Here is a 16,107-nt window from a genome sequence, read left to right on the forward strand (position 1 = left end):
ATACTGCCCACATCTTAAGCATGTCATGAATACAGGCTCTGGCTGTTTACAGTTTTGTAATTTGGGGATGCCTGGGTAACTCAGTTGGTTAAGCATCTGCCCTCAGCTCAGGTCACGATCCCAGGTTCCTTGCTCAAATCCCAGGCTCCTTGCTCAGCATGGAGCCTACCTCTCCCTCTGCCTCCCACTCACCCTGCTTGTGCTCTTTCTTTCTTTCTCTCTCTCTCTCTCTGACAAATAAATAAATAATTTAAAAATCTTATTTTGATCAAATAAATAAATAAAGCAAAAGATTGCTCTCAGCCATTTTGATTTTCTCTCTTGTCATTAAAATCATCTACTCATTTCTGCCACCTGACTCTTACACAATTCTGTAACACACACATAATTAACGTTCATTTAGTACAAGAATGAATGGCATCATTTTGAATTACTTTTCTGTGAGGTGAAATAAAATGCATGTTTTATAGAAGCTAATAGTGGCATGTAGTTTGCCTACAAAATGATATAGCTAGTATTTCCAGCATTTGTTTACAGCTGGTAAGCTACATTTGTTTACAGTTGGTAAGCTCACTAATTTTTGCTTATTACTTGTAAATTTTCTTTCTCTGTAACTCTACTCTGTCGGGGACTGCCTCCGGCCGGGAAAGTCCCCGCCATTACAAGAAGGTGCTTGGCTCACTGCTAGCAAAATACGCTGCAAGTATACAATGAACTTTCTGGTGAAGCCCGCCTAAAGGAGGACATAGTTATTGGCTGTATCAAATTTAATCAGCATAGTAACAGGACTCTTATTGGCTCTCCCCATTGCTTGACCCCTTATTGGTCACCCTGCTGTATAGAAGCTAAGGAAGTTGATTAAATAAACGGAAATGAAGCATTAACACCATACCAGGCTCATTGTCATCCTTGCGGGCCGAGGGCGACACTACTCTTCCTCTCTCACATGCACACATGCAGTGTAAATAATGCTAGAGTGAGATAAAAGTCAGTTTACGTATCAGTTCTGCCACAGACTGTCTTTGAGACTGTGATTAAGTTATTTAATACCTTATATCTCTTTTCCTCATCTGTTTAATGGGATAAAAATGCTTACCTGTGAGTATCTAATGGAGCAATATCAAGAAGTACACAGTAGTTAGAGTCATATCATATTAAGTAAAGTTGTATAAATTATATAAAACCTACTATTTGTAATTAGAGCTTCTAGATTATTGAACTTTTTGGATGGTATTTATTTCAATAGTGCAAACATATTTTTGTTCAGTAGATCTGTAACTTATAAACATGTATTTAAATCTCCAAAAAATATATTAACTATTGCCAAAAAATTTAAAGGAGGAGTGGAGAAGAAGGAAACATTAACAAGTAATTCACTCTGGCTCTATGTGAAGGATGACTACCTGAGTAAATGACCTCAGTCAGATCCCCATGCAGTTGTCTCTAAATGAACTTCTTTATAAACATGTTAATGCCATTTGTTAGTGGAAAAGGGGGTTTTCTATCTATAAAATGTTTTCATATGATATTATTTCTCAGATTAAATGGATTATTTATAAATAAACTACAATTTATTTATTTGAGGGGCATACCGGTTGATGAGTGGGAGGCAGCAACAAAAAATATTTTTTTGGGTAATTAATGGTATATAAAGTATAGCAGTATTCAAACCAAAATTGCTCCATTTAATAAATTTTTATTGGAAGTTGACTTGGATCCAGATACTCTATCACTGTTTTCTCAGTGACCTTGAGCATATTAATAAATTTCTTTTTTTTTAATTTTCAGCATAACAGTATTCATTATTTTTTCACTAACCCAGTGCTCCATGCAATCTGTGCCCTCTATAATACCCACCACCTGGTACCCCAACCTCCCACCCCCTGCCACTTCCAACCCCTCAGATTGTTTTTCAGAGTCCATAGTCTTTCATGGTTCACCTCCCCTTCCAATTTCCCCCAACTCCCTTCTCCTCTCTAACTCCCCATGTCCTCCATGCTATTTGTTATGCTCCACAAATAAGTGAAACCATATGATAATTGACTCTCTCTGCTTGACTTATTTCACTCAGCATAATCTCTTCCAGTCCCGTCCATGTTACTACAAAAGTTGGGTATTCATCCTTTCTGATGGAGGCATAATACTCCATAGTGTATATGGACCACATTTTCCTTATCCATTCGTCCGTTGAAGGGCATCTTGGTTCTTTCCACAGTTTGGCGACCGTGGCCATTGCTGCTATAAATATTGGGGTACAGATGGCCCTTCTTTTCACAACATCTGTATCTTTGGGGTAAACACCCAGGAGTGCAATTGCAGGGTCATAGGGAAGTTCTATTTTTAATTTCTTGAGGAATCTCCACACTGTTCTCCGAAGAGGCTGCACCAACTTGCATTCCCACTAACAGTGTAAGAGGGTTCCCCTTTCTCCACATCCCCTCCAACACATGTTGTTTCCTGTCTTGTTAATTTTGGCCATTCTAACTGGTGTAAGGTGATATCTCAATGTGGTTTTAATTTGAATCTCCCTGATGGCTAGTGATGATGAACATTTTTTCATGTGTCTGATAGCCATTTGTATGTCTTCATTGGAGAAGTGTCTGTTCATATCTTCTGCCCATTTTTTGATATGATTGTCTGTTTTGTGTGTGTTGAGTTTGAGGAGTTCATTATAGATCCTGGATATCAACCTTTCGTCTGTACTGTCATTTGCAAATATCTTCTCCCATTCCGTGGGTTGCCTCTTTGTTTTTTTGCTGTTTCCTTTGCTGTGCAGAACTTTTTGATTTTGATGAAGTCTCAAAAGTTTATTTTTGCTTTTGTTTCCTTTGCCTCTGGAGACATATCTTGAAAGAAGTTGCTGTGGCTGATATCGAAGAGATTACTGCCTATGTTCTCCTCTAGGATTCTGATGGATTCCTGTCTCACATTGAGGTCTTTTATCCATTTTGAGTTTATCTTTGTGTACAGTGTAAGAGAATGGTCGAGTTTCATTCTTCTACATATAGCTCTCCAGCTTTCCCAGCACCGTTTATTGAGTAAATTTCTCTTAGACTTTGAAGTTCGTCTTGAGTATTCAAAACTACATGTGTAAAATATTGGTTACTTTGTAGATTCTCAAAAATGAAAACTGGATATTTCAATAAGTTATTTTAAATATAAGCCAAAATGTGTCCTAATGGAGGGAACAAAAAGAGATGTTCAGCTGGTAATTTCACCTGATGGATTTAAGCCCTAGAAAATAGTATATCCTCTATGCCTTGTTCTTAATTGTAACATTTGAGTCTTTAGGGAAGTTTAATGCCTTTGTGATATGTGTTTTGACTTGACAATTCAACTCTTCATGTTAGCACAGCATCCAATTATTTAGCTATCATCTATTTCTCTAGCATCTATCTCTATCTGACTTAAAAAACCCTTATCATTTGTCATAATATAATAGTGGCAACAATATATTTTTTCTCAACTTCCCATATCATCCTTGTCAAAATTATTAGAAAAAAGAAAGTTGTCATATCCAATCAGCTCCACTCCATAATTCCATGAGTTATGAATCTTTTGTTACCAAATGAAACATATAATTAGACTCTAAAAAAATAACATCGAACAATTTCCAAATAATAGCTGTCTCACCATTAAAATTAAGGCAAATCTGTAACCTTTTCCATATATCCTACTAGATTTTTTTGAATTTAATATAAAACATACGCGAAAACTCCTTTCTTCTCTGGTGTGACTGTGATTGAAACTTTCACACAGTTCCCAAATGTACTCCTCTGGTAATGAGTTCTCTCTCTCTCTCTTTTTCATTTTATTTTATTGTATTTATTTTATTTCTGTTTATTTGTTCATAAAAATCAAAACACGTTTGGCATGGGTAAGGTTGTCTTTCTTCTTGTATACTATAGTTGATAGAAAGGAAGAGAGTAGAGAGGAAAAAAGAACTTCACAGAGAATCTCCTAGGTTCTAGATTTGGCTGTGTGCAATATGGTAGCTACTAGCCACTTGAGGCTATTAGAGAACCGTTGAGATATAGCTAGTGCAAACTACAATGTGCCATAAGTACAGTGCATACATTGTATTTTGAGGACAATACAATAACAGACAGAATGTATGAACTCATTAATGTTTTATGTTTATTGCATTTGGGTGATACTATTTTGGATATATTAGGTTAAATAAATTACACTGTTATAATTAATAATACTCATTTCTTTTCACCATTTCTAGTGTTATTATTACAAGAGTAAAAATTAGTATGTGTCTTGAATTTGTAGTCTATATTTTATTTCTTTTGGCAGCACTGTTCTAGATACTTCACAATAACACTCTGAGTTACAAATAAATACAGTGTTTCCTACCTGTATCATGGAGCCTGGGAATTTGACACTTAAGATCCTGCTTATATTAGTTTTGTACCATTATATAACAAAATATCACAGACTGAGTAATTTAATCAATACCCATTTGTGATCTTGTTGAAGAATGAAAGTCCACTCAAAATTTTAAAAAAGATATTGCACAGGAAAATCAGCTGAAGAAAAGGGAATTTCATGTCCTGCTTTTTCATTCTCCAGTTATACCCTGTGGTAAACTGCTCATTCTCACTAAGGCAATTTTTTCTCTCAGTTTGAAAATGAGAGCACAGTGTCTTTTAGCATCATAGGATTTAATAAGGATAAAAAGAAATGGATATATATATTTTGTAGAATTTTTACACACAATAGAATATATGTATATGTTATATACACATAAAGTTTGGAGTGCTTATACAAATGTAAGTGATTACTATAATTTAGAATATACCTTTCTTTCTTTTTTTTTTTTTTTTCCTGACCTGCCAGATTCTTGACCACTATGTTTTGCCAAGTCCTTTTAGGTCATTGGAAATGTTTCTAAGGCAACATTTCTGTCCTCATAGAACTTAAAGAAAGAAAACAAAACAGGGATGCAAAAGAACCAGGCTGAATCATGTTGGAAAATTCATTTTTCCTTTAGACTTTGTATCTTAAATATCAAATCTTCTCCATAGGATGTGTAAACACATGGTACAATTTGCATTTCTAAGAGAAACTCAGGTTATGCTTTACCTTCTTTCATACTTGGCTGTTGAACTTAACATATTTGAGTTGCCTGTAAGTTGAAGAACTTTTCTTTCTTTCTTTCTTTCTTTTAATATTTTATTTATTTATTTGACAGAGATCACAAGTAGGCAGAGAGACTGGCAGAGAGAGAGGGAGGAAGCAGGCTTCCTGCTGAGAAGATACCAATGTGGGGCTCGATCCCCGGACCCTAAGATCATGATCTGAGCTGAAGGCAGACGCTTTAACCCACTGAGCCACCCAGGCACCCCTTGAAGACCCTTTCTTGCACAAGAGTTAGCAGAACTAATGCACCTTGCTCTGCCTTCTGCAACAGTGTTGTACTTAAATCAGCTGAGGCCTTGAATCAAATTTCTGCTTGCTTGGTGTATGTTACAGGTAAGTAATTAACTTATTATTTTTTTCTGAAAAAAAAATTTCTCATGGAAGCATTTTGAAGGAATATGAAAATTAATATTGCTTATTGACAAACTCCGTTTTAGGAAGAAAAGGTATGTAACTATATAGCAGTTATTATTTTCCTTTTTCTAAATAATTTCAACAGATATTTATCAAACATGGAGATATGCTTGGCACTATCTAGATGTTGGAAATACTGCAAGAATTAAGACATAAACTTCTTGTCTTCCCTTTATGGACTTACATTCTAGCTAAACAATGAAACAGATAAGAAATAGTGGTCATAAACGGTCTAGACTGTTAAAAGTAACAGTTCTATGTTGTCGCAAATGGCAAGATTTCATTTCTTTTGATGGCTGCATAGTATAGGATGGAACTAGAGCGTATCATGCTTAGCAAAATAAGTCAAGCAGAGAAAGACAACTATCATATGATCTCCCTGAAATGAGGAAGTGGTGATGCAACATGGGGGCTTAAGTGGGTAGAAGAAGAATCAATGAAACAAGATGGAATTGGGAGGGAGACAAACCATAAGTGACTCTTAATCTCACAAAACAAACTGAGGGTTGCTGGGGGGAGGGGGGTTGGGAGAAGGGGGTGGGATTATGGACATTGGGGAGGGTATGTGCTTTGGTGAGTGCTGTGAAGTGTGTAAACCTGGTGATTCACAGACCTGTACCCCTGGGGATAAAAATATATGTTTATAAAAAATAAAAAATTTAATAAAAAAAAAACTTAAAAAAAAAAAGTAACAGTTCTACAAGTAAACGAGGGTCAAGTGGATACTGAATGTCAGGGTAGGGAGCTGCTATTTTAATGAGATCTGGGAGTAATCCCTCCATATGGTGACATTTGAGCAGAGAACTAAAAGGAGTGAGGAAATGATCCATGTAGGTGTATGAAGAAAGAATGTAATAAACCAATGCAAAGGGAGCAAAGGCCAAGAGGAAGGCTTGTTTCATGGCCTAGATTTTGAACAAATAACAAGGAGTCCATAATGACTGAAAATAAAAAAGCATTCATCGTAGAAAGAGAAGGTGAAGTTAGAGAGGTAGAATAAACCCTATGATGCCAAGTCATAAGACAAGTGACCTGAGAAATTTGTCATTATACTTTTGGGTAGCTCCCACTTTATTATTTTATTCCAATTATTTTGCCTCTTTAATTTTGGCAGCTTTATTTTATAGTTTCAGATCTGGTATATCTTTTGACATTTTTATTCCTGAGAATATCATACTTCTGTCACTATTGTAAATGGTAGTTTTACTTCAATTCTTAGCATTTATTTTGAATATAAAAAATATGATTGGTTTTGTTGCTTGATTTTGTGTCCTACAACTAAGTTAAATAAATTATTAGTTCTAGTTCCTTTTCTGTAGAACGTTGGATTTGCACATACATGGTAATGCCATCTGTAATAAAGTTTTACTTCTTCCTTTCTCATCTCAGTAACTTTTTTGGGCACATTTCACTAACTACAGGCATCTATTATAATGATTACAATGTTGAATAGGAGTGGTGGAGCAGACAACCTTGACTTGGTGCTGTTAAAGGAGAAATACTTAAGCTTAATATTAACTCTGACATAAGCCAGATGTTACTGTAAAATCTCCTATCTCAGACTGAGGAAATTCCCAACTATTTCTAGCATGCTGAGATTTTTTAATCAAGGGTGATGATTAGATTTGCCAATGTTACTCTACATCTATTGAAATGATATGTGTGTGTGTGTGTGTGTGCGCGCGCGCGCATGCACGTGTGTGTGTGCTTCCCCTTCAGTCTATTAAAAAAAAATTGACTTCTATTGACCTTAAAAGGTAGGGTAGATGGCCAGCTCTGTTGAGCATGTGGCTCTTGATCTCAAGGTGATGAATTTAAGCCCCACATTGGGCCTAGAGGGCAGTTTAAAAACATAAGTAAATTAAAAACAAAAAACAACAAAAAAACCCCACAAAAAACAGTTACAAGAACTTTCTTTTCTTGGAATAAACCCACTTTATTATGGTATATTAATGCCTGATTTTCCCAAAGTACCAGCTTTTAGTTTCATTCATTGTATTGTTTTTCTGTTTTTATCTTATACATGTTTTTTTATCTTTATTTTTTCTCTTTTCTTTGAATTTTCTCTTCTCTTCTTCTCTAGCTTTTTTAACATGTGAAGTGAAGACATTATTTGAGAACTTCCTTCTTTCCTGTTAGAGATTTTTTGTTTAGTTCCAAAAATTTTTGTCTGCTTACTAACTTAGAAGAATCTCAAATTTTGATGTTATTTTCATTTTCTTTCAGTTCAGTGTTTTATATTTAGTTATGTATTCTTTTAGACTGATGGTTTATTTGGAGGCATATTATTTTGTTTCCTAATATTTATGTGGGAATCTTTTGGAAATATCTATTCCTTATTTCTTATTTAATTTTATCAAATCAGTGCTAATATAATTTAATTCTATTTTGATCATTATCTGTTTTGAAATATTTAAATATCATTAAATTTCCTGAGACTGCCTTTATGCCCAGAATATGATCTTTCTTGCTGTATAATCCCTGTGCATTTAGGAAAAGTCAGTGTATTCTTCTGTAGTCAAGTGATGTATGCTACAAATGTTAAATTAGGTAGTATTGGTTGACTGTATGATTTAAGTCAAGTATTCTAATTTGGTTGTGTTTAAATGCTTGTGCTATGTTGTTTTCTATTTGTCCGAACTGTAATTTTTCCCTTTTCTTCATCTTGTCTTATAGGCAATTTTACTTTATTTTTTCCTTGTTTTGTGACCTATAATTGACACATAGTATCATGCAAGTTTCAGGTGTAAAATGTGATGATTTGATGCATGTGTATATTGCGAAATGACCACCACAATGAGATGAGTTAACACTTTCACAACTTCACACAATTATCTTTCTGTGTGTGTGTTGAGAACCCTGAAGATATACTTTCTCAACAATTTTCAACTACATAATACAGTATCATTAATTATAGTCACCAGGCTATATAGTAGATCTCCAGATCTTCTTAAGATCTTCATCTTAACTGGAAGTTTGCACCCTGTGACTAACATTTCCCTCTCTCTCCATCCCCAGCCCCTGGCAACCAACATTCTACTCTCTATTTCATTCTTTTCCTTGTCTAACATCTTTTGGATTTCATTGATCATTTTTAATAACCATGTTACCATTTTAGCTATAGCTACAATTTCTTTTTTTTTAAAGATTTTTTTATTTATTTGTCAGAGAGAGAGAGAGGGAGACAGAGCGAACAGAGGCAGACAGAATGGCAGGCAGAGGCAGAGGGAGAAGCAGACTCCCTGCCAAGCAAGGAGCCCGATGTGGGACTTGATCCCAGGATGCTGGGATCATGACCTGAGCCAAAGGCAGCTGCTTAACCAACTGAGCCACCCAGGCGTCCCTACAATTTCTTTTTTGAATGTTTGCTTTAAGGTTCAATAAGAGCATTTTAATGCATCACATGAAATGTGAAATAAATTAACTTAAAATAACATTATGCCTCTTCTTTTGCAATGTAAGAACCTCCCAATTTAATTCTCCTAAACTGCCTATTTAGCCTTTGTGCGATTGCTATCAAAAATTTTACCTCTATGTATGTGACAAATTGTATAATATGTTGCCATTATATCTGCATCTGTCAATTACCTTAACCAGTTTTAAGTGGAACACCTGGGTGGCTCATTTAAATAAGGCTCATATCATGATCTTAGGGTCCTGTGATGGAGCCCCACATCAAGCTGCACACTGGGCTTCTTGCTCAGCGGGGAGCCTGTTTCTCCCTCTGCCTGCTGTTCCCCCTGCTTGTACTCTCTCACTGTCAAATAAATAAATAAAATCTTCAAAAAACACTTTTTTGGCAAAAAAGTGTTTTATAATTACATACACATTTACTATCTCTACTAATATTGATTTATTTTGAATAGAGATTTCTATATCATATCATGTTTTACCTGAAGGACTTTATATAAACTGAACCATTTATATTAACATTTATATAAACTGCATGATTTATTATTTAAATCATGTTTATTATTTCTTTCAACATTTAGTATTTTTATTATTTCTTTCAACATTTACATATCTGAGAAAGTCTGCTACTATTTTTTTTTAATTTTTTATGCGTCAAAGCCTATTCTTTTTCTTTTATGTTCAGTTAGGCCCCATATAGTGCATCATTAGTGTTTGATGTAGTGTTCAGTGATTTATTAGTTGCATCTAACACCCAGTGCTCATCGCAGCACATGCCCTCCTTAATACCCATCACTGGGTTACCCTATCCCCCACCCTCCTCCTTTCTGTAACCCCCAGTCTGCTACTTTTAAAAAAGGAAAAGCTATGTTTGCTGGTTATGTATTACTAGTAATCTACCTTAAGTTTTATTCTGTAGCAGCAATCAAAATATCATTCCATGATTCTCTGTCTTGATTTGATTTTAAAAGAAGCCTGCAATAATTATTTTGTTTCTCTCTGCAGTATTCCTGTTGCTTCTGTTTGCCTTTAGCATTCTCTGTTTTTCAAGAATTTCATTTTAGATTACGTGGTACAGGTTGTGTTTCATATACGTGGGCTTTGCTGAATGTGACTGCATTTGTTTATGGTTTTAATAAAATATGAAAATATGACAACTATTAATTCTTGTTTATGATTGTAATAAAATATGAAAAGATGACAACTATTAATTCTTCTAATATTTTTATTTTCTTTTGGAAATCCAAATTATACATATAGTTGATAGTGATCTCAGAACTCTTTGATAGTGTGTTTACTTATTTTCAGCTTCCTTTGTATTTCATTTTCAGTAGTTTTTATTGGTTAACTTCAAGTTCATTAGTCTTGCCATGTTTTTGTTTCCTGCAGTTTTTAATCCTTTATTTATTTCATGCAGTGTATATTGCTTAGATATTATACTTCCCATCTCTAAAAATTAATTTTATTGACTTTTTATTGTTTCAATACTTATAATATGCTCAATTTGCCATTTACCTTATTGAACATATGAATTTTAATTACAATAAATCTTTGAATGTCATTGTCTAGGAAATCTATAATGCTAATTCCAGGTAGGATTCCATTGATTTTTTTTCTCTTCATTTTATGTTTCTCTGCTTTTTGAATGCCTGGTTAATTTGGATTAGAGATTGGATATGGTGAAGTTTTGAATGTTACCCTACAGGCTGCTAAATAGATATTTCTGTATTTTCAAAAATTTTTTGAGTTTTGTTCTGAGATACACTAAATTTCTTGGAGACCGTTGGTTTCCTTCAAAGCTTGTTTTTAGGCTTCATTTTATAGGACCCAAGCAGCTGTCAGCCTCTTACTCATTTTTGCCACTACTGAGTCAATATCCTTCTGTGATTTATAGTGTTTTTTGTTTTTTTTTTTTTCCCTCCGAACAACGGGAACAGGAAATCATCTCCACTTTATGTGAACACCTGGGATTATTTCCTTTACTCCTCTGGAGTGGTTTGTCCTGGCCTTGTACAGCTTCTTCACACTCAGATGCTGTTCAATCCTTAACTAAAATCTTCAGAGAGGCCTCTCTATCCCTCGCTTTGTCGTTCTGTAACCTTTTCTTTTCCAGCATAGTTCCCTACAAATTCTGTATGTCTGGGATTTTCCAGACCCAGATTTATCTCCTGAACTCGTAAGATTTCTAAGTTCCACTTTGATTCTCTTTCTTCATTCCTCAGCCTGGCAGCAGTTTCCAAGCCATATGCCCAATTATAGAACGTGTATCATCTGTTTCCTCTTTCCGCAAATTCAGTCTCCTGCATTGCCTACTACCTAAAGTATGAAAACCAAAGGTATTTTATTTTTGATACTTTGCCTGGATAGTAGGAGTTCCAAGCAGAAGGGTTTATATTATCCCTCTTATTCTACATTGACCTGAAGTAGAAGTCAGTTAATTACCTTAAGGCTCGAGAACTAAATTTAGAGGCACAAGCTGTTTCGGATTCTGTGTATATTTAGGGAATGTAATAGAGTAAAACTGTTGAGAATGTCCGATCTTACCATATCAATAATGCACTAGTATTCTACATACAGTGACATAATTTGTTATTTTTATATATTACTGTTTAACCAGTGGCATTGAATTTTACAGAAATATGGCTAGGTATGATGTAAAGGGCCAATGAAAATAACCGTGACTCAAAAATATATCAGAATTCAATCACCTGGTTCAGACCAGTGTAAAAACAATTAAAACTATCAAGCAGTTTCTTTGAAAATATACATCAGTGTAGCAGATGCTGAAATTGGAAACAACTTTTTTTTAAAACTCACTGAAAGAAAAATGGAAAGGAAAAAAAGTTCACTTTAATTCCACTGGGTAACATAAAAATACATTTTACTGTCAGATTATTTGCAAGTTTATTTAAAGATACCATCTCTGTGAATATTTATGTACTGTGAGCATGACTCCTCTTCTGGTAGTCAGAAATTTGTGTTCAGCTGTCACTCAGAGTGGCTACTTCAAGATATTCTGCTTTGAAAAAGTCATTGAAAGTTTTAAAATCTTTCGTCAAGGACATCTTTTTATAGAATGCCAAAGGGCACCCTGGGAAAAACGCTCAACATATATTTTTCTGCTCTCTCTTTCTCGAGGATAGTAACCTCATAAGCATCGAAGCAAATTTCAATTACTATTTTCATGTTACATTTTGGGGAAGGAGTAGGGACTTGATCCTCAATAATAGTTCAAAATAGAGGATCTTTTCAAAAGCAAAATCATCTATCATATTGTTTGACTTCACCAAAAATGAAATATTAAGTCATAAAAATGAAATGAAACTTCTAGTGCTATAGCTTACTCTTGAGTTGAATGGAATCAGTTACTATCTCTGAGATCTAGTTTGTTTATTTACCTACCACACAGGTTTTCCTCTGATAATTTTTAAACATTTACTATTTTAAAATTTTAGAATGGTTTTAGATTTACAGAAAAGTTACAGAGATAGACTCCCATTTTCTCCACACTCCAGTTTCCTTATTATTAGCATCTTATATTAGTATGGTACATTACAATTAATGAAATAGCATTGATAAATGATTACTAGATAAGTTTATAGTATATTCCTATTTAGTTTTTAGCTAATCTCATTGTTATGTTCCAGATTCCTACTGACGATACCATGTTACATTTAGTTGTCATGTCTCCTTAAGGTCCTCTTGGCTATGACTCCTTCTCAGACATTTCTCATTTTTGATGACCTTGATAGTTTTTCTTTTTCTTTTTCTTTCTTTCTTTTTTTAACCTTGACAGTTTTATGGAGGAGTGGTCATGCTTTTGTAGATATACCTCTTTTGGACGTTTTCTGATGTTTTCTCATGAGTAGACTTATTTTATGCTTTTTTTTCGGTGGAAGTTCATAGAGGCAACATAATTTTATCACATGGTATCACATATATACTATGAACACGGCTTATCATGGAGAATCTTAACTTTGACCAACTGGCTGAGATAGTGCTTTCCAAGTTTCTCCACTGGAAAGTTATTAATTTCCGACCTTATCATTCTTGACTCTATGGAAGGAAGTCAGTATGTGCCGCCCTATTTAAGGAGTGGAATTATAAACCCATTAGGCTCATGAATGAGATCATCTGCACAAATTCTGTGAGATAATTCTACATGAGAGATTTGACTCTTCTCCAAATATATTTACTTAATAATTTATTTCTATTAGTATGGACCCAAGAGTAATTTATTTTATAATTTGATTAGAATTCATTGCTACATTAGTTGTTTCTTAAGTTGTTATAACTTTGGTCATTGGAAGCTATTTCTTTTCACTCCTATGTGCCTTTGACGTAATCCCATCATGACCGTGGGTTCATTAGTTTGTTTGTTCAGCACTTTTTAACTATGTGGAACTACACGTTTCTCTGGGATCCTCTTATATACTTATTGCTTCAGTCCTTAATTCACACATTTCTCCACGGAGTCTTTGTACTTATTTATTGGTATTGGTTAATACGTATGTCTCCAATGCTATCACTACATGGATCATTCTAGTGTTCTCATGTTGCTGGTCTGTAACCTCTTCCTCTAACTGTGAGAATCCTGGCTCCCTCCATCCATTCAAGTACTTAATTGCCCGATTCAAGTGTAAATATAAAATGACTCTAGAATTGATAATCCAGACCCTTTGGGGACAACTTTATTAACTTTTATACAGTGCTTATATACAGCTTATTTTACCTTAAGTCTTACAGATGATATTCATTTCCAAAGTAATTTAGGTTAGCACCAGTTTCTTCACTCCCTTCAGGTAGGTTGCACCATACATTGGTAAATAAAGTTAGTCACATTCTGAATTCGATACTGAAATCTCTTGACCTCTTGTTTCTGTTTTTGTTTTTTTTCATTTCATACAACAACTTTCTCACCTTGTGCTATGAAGGGCCATAAATGATGACAAATGCATATGGCCACATATGCACCGATATTGAATCACACAAAATAGTTTCAATAGCTAAACCCAATTTAAAATTTTTCTCTGCTTCATATATTCAACCCCTTGCTGAACTCCTGACAACCATCAATCTGTTTATAATCTCTATAGTCCTACCTTTTCCAGAAGGTCTTATAATTGGAATCATGCAGTACATAGCCTTTATGGAATGGCTTTTTGCACTTAGTAATATGCATTTAAAATTCATATGTGATGTGATGAGCACTAGGTGTTATACACAACTAATGAATCATTGAACATTACATCAAAAACTAATGATGTACTGGGTGTTGGCTAATTGAATTTAAATAAAAAAATTAAAAAATTCATACCTGACTTCAAATGGCTTTAAGCATTATCTGGCACTAAACGTCAATAGTACTGAGGTTAAGAAACTCTGCTAGACTGTCCATTGTGAAATACAATTTTACTGTTTTGTTTATCTTTGTACAATGGTCTAAAATTGTATTTTTTAGAACCTCTAGAGTTCTACGGAGGTGTCTCAATAATTTAACCAGGGCATCTATTCTGTCTACTTTTTGATAAATTGGGATTATTAATGAGATATTATGAAAAGATTTTAATTGTTCCCAAGTGTCTATTTCTTCCTTTGTGCTTCTAATAACAGAACCACCACTTAAATTTTTGAAGCAGCATTGCTAGAGACAGTGTTCCCTAGCCATCCATATGCATTTGCAAATGATGAGGTTTGATCAATCGATTGTGATCATAGGTGATTTGTTCAAAGCCACTTGCCCTGAACTACTTTTTCTTACCTTCTAGTTGGATGGAAACAACCTTTGAAATCACGTTTTGAGGGTGAGAGAACCAACCTATAATGTGACTGCTCACCTTATGACTATTTATTTGAGAAAAGAAATTTTTGGTTCTCACCCATTTAATTTAAATTCTCACAATTACAGATGACATGTATGCTTCTTGATAAGGTGACTGTCTCTTAAAATCATTTTTGTACTACAAGATAAAGCCTGACAACATAACATGATGTACAAGGCACTTTGTGACATAACCCCCGCTTGCAAATCTTGCTCGTCCTCATTAAACTTTGCTACTTTACATGTCTGAAATACCAAATGTAACAAGCTGTCTCAGCTCTGTCTATTTCCATCCTATTCATAAACTTAAATTGTCCAATCACCTCATTCTAATAGTCTCACTGCTAAAAACTACTATATAAATCCTTTAAATATTTTATTTATTTATTTCAGAGAGAGAGAGCATGAGTGGGGTGCAGAGAAGTAGACTGTCCCCCGCACAAGCTGAGCAGGGAGTCCAACACAGGACCGGATCCTAGGTCCCTGAGATCATGCCCTGAGCCCAGCCAAATGCAGGTGGTTAACCAACTGATCCACCCAGGTGCCCCTAAAACTACTTTAGAATGGAATACATACTTAACACATTTTTCTAAATAATAACCTGTGCAAGATTTTCAAAATTATACAATTAATGGTTCAACCAAGCAATGCTTAGCAGTTTAGAGATTGAAAAAAAATATCATTAGTTTTGTGACCTTGAATTCTTATCTTAGAAAGTATCAGTGAATAAAATAAGAAAGTATCAGTGAATAAATAGCTAATTACTAGATTAACTGTGGTATTATTTAATAGTAACGTTTATAAACAAACAACTTTTGTTAAAATACACATCTGGATTTTAACTCTTATTTCTAGATTCCACTTTTATTTTCAGTTTACTACTTAGGGTGATTTTTAAAAAAATATATCATTTATTTATTTGACAGAATGATCACAAGTAAGCAGAGAGGCAGGCAGAGAGAGAGGGGGAAGCAGGCTCCCCCCTGAGCAGAGACCCCGAAGGAGGGCTTGATCTCAGAACCCTGAGATCATGACCTGAGCCCAAGAGAGAGGCTTAACCCACTGAGCCACCCAGGTGCCCCACTACTTAGGGTGAATGGTTTACTTCTAATTCCATCTAATAATCCAATATGTAAACTCCCTTAGATCAAAAAGTTATTTTCCTTTTTAATTAGTTTGTGTACAGGATTAGGATGTTTAAGACCACATGCATTCAATTTACTGTGAATATTTTAGTCAAATAACTATTTTATTAATATGTATTGCTTGCCTGAGACCTTAACTATAATGTATCTCCTGTTATTCAGCAAATA

Source organism: Mustela erminea, chromosome 16, assembly GCF_009829155.1.
Source record: "Mustela erminea isolate mMusErm1 chromosome 16, mMusErm1.Pri, whole genome shotgun sequence".
NCBI lineage: Eukaryota > Metazoa > Chordata > Mammalia > Carnivora > Mustelidae > Mustela > Mustela erminea.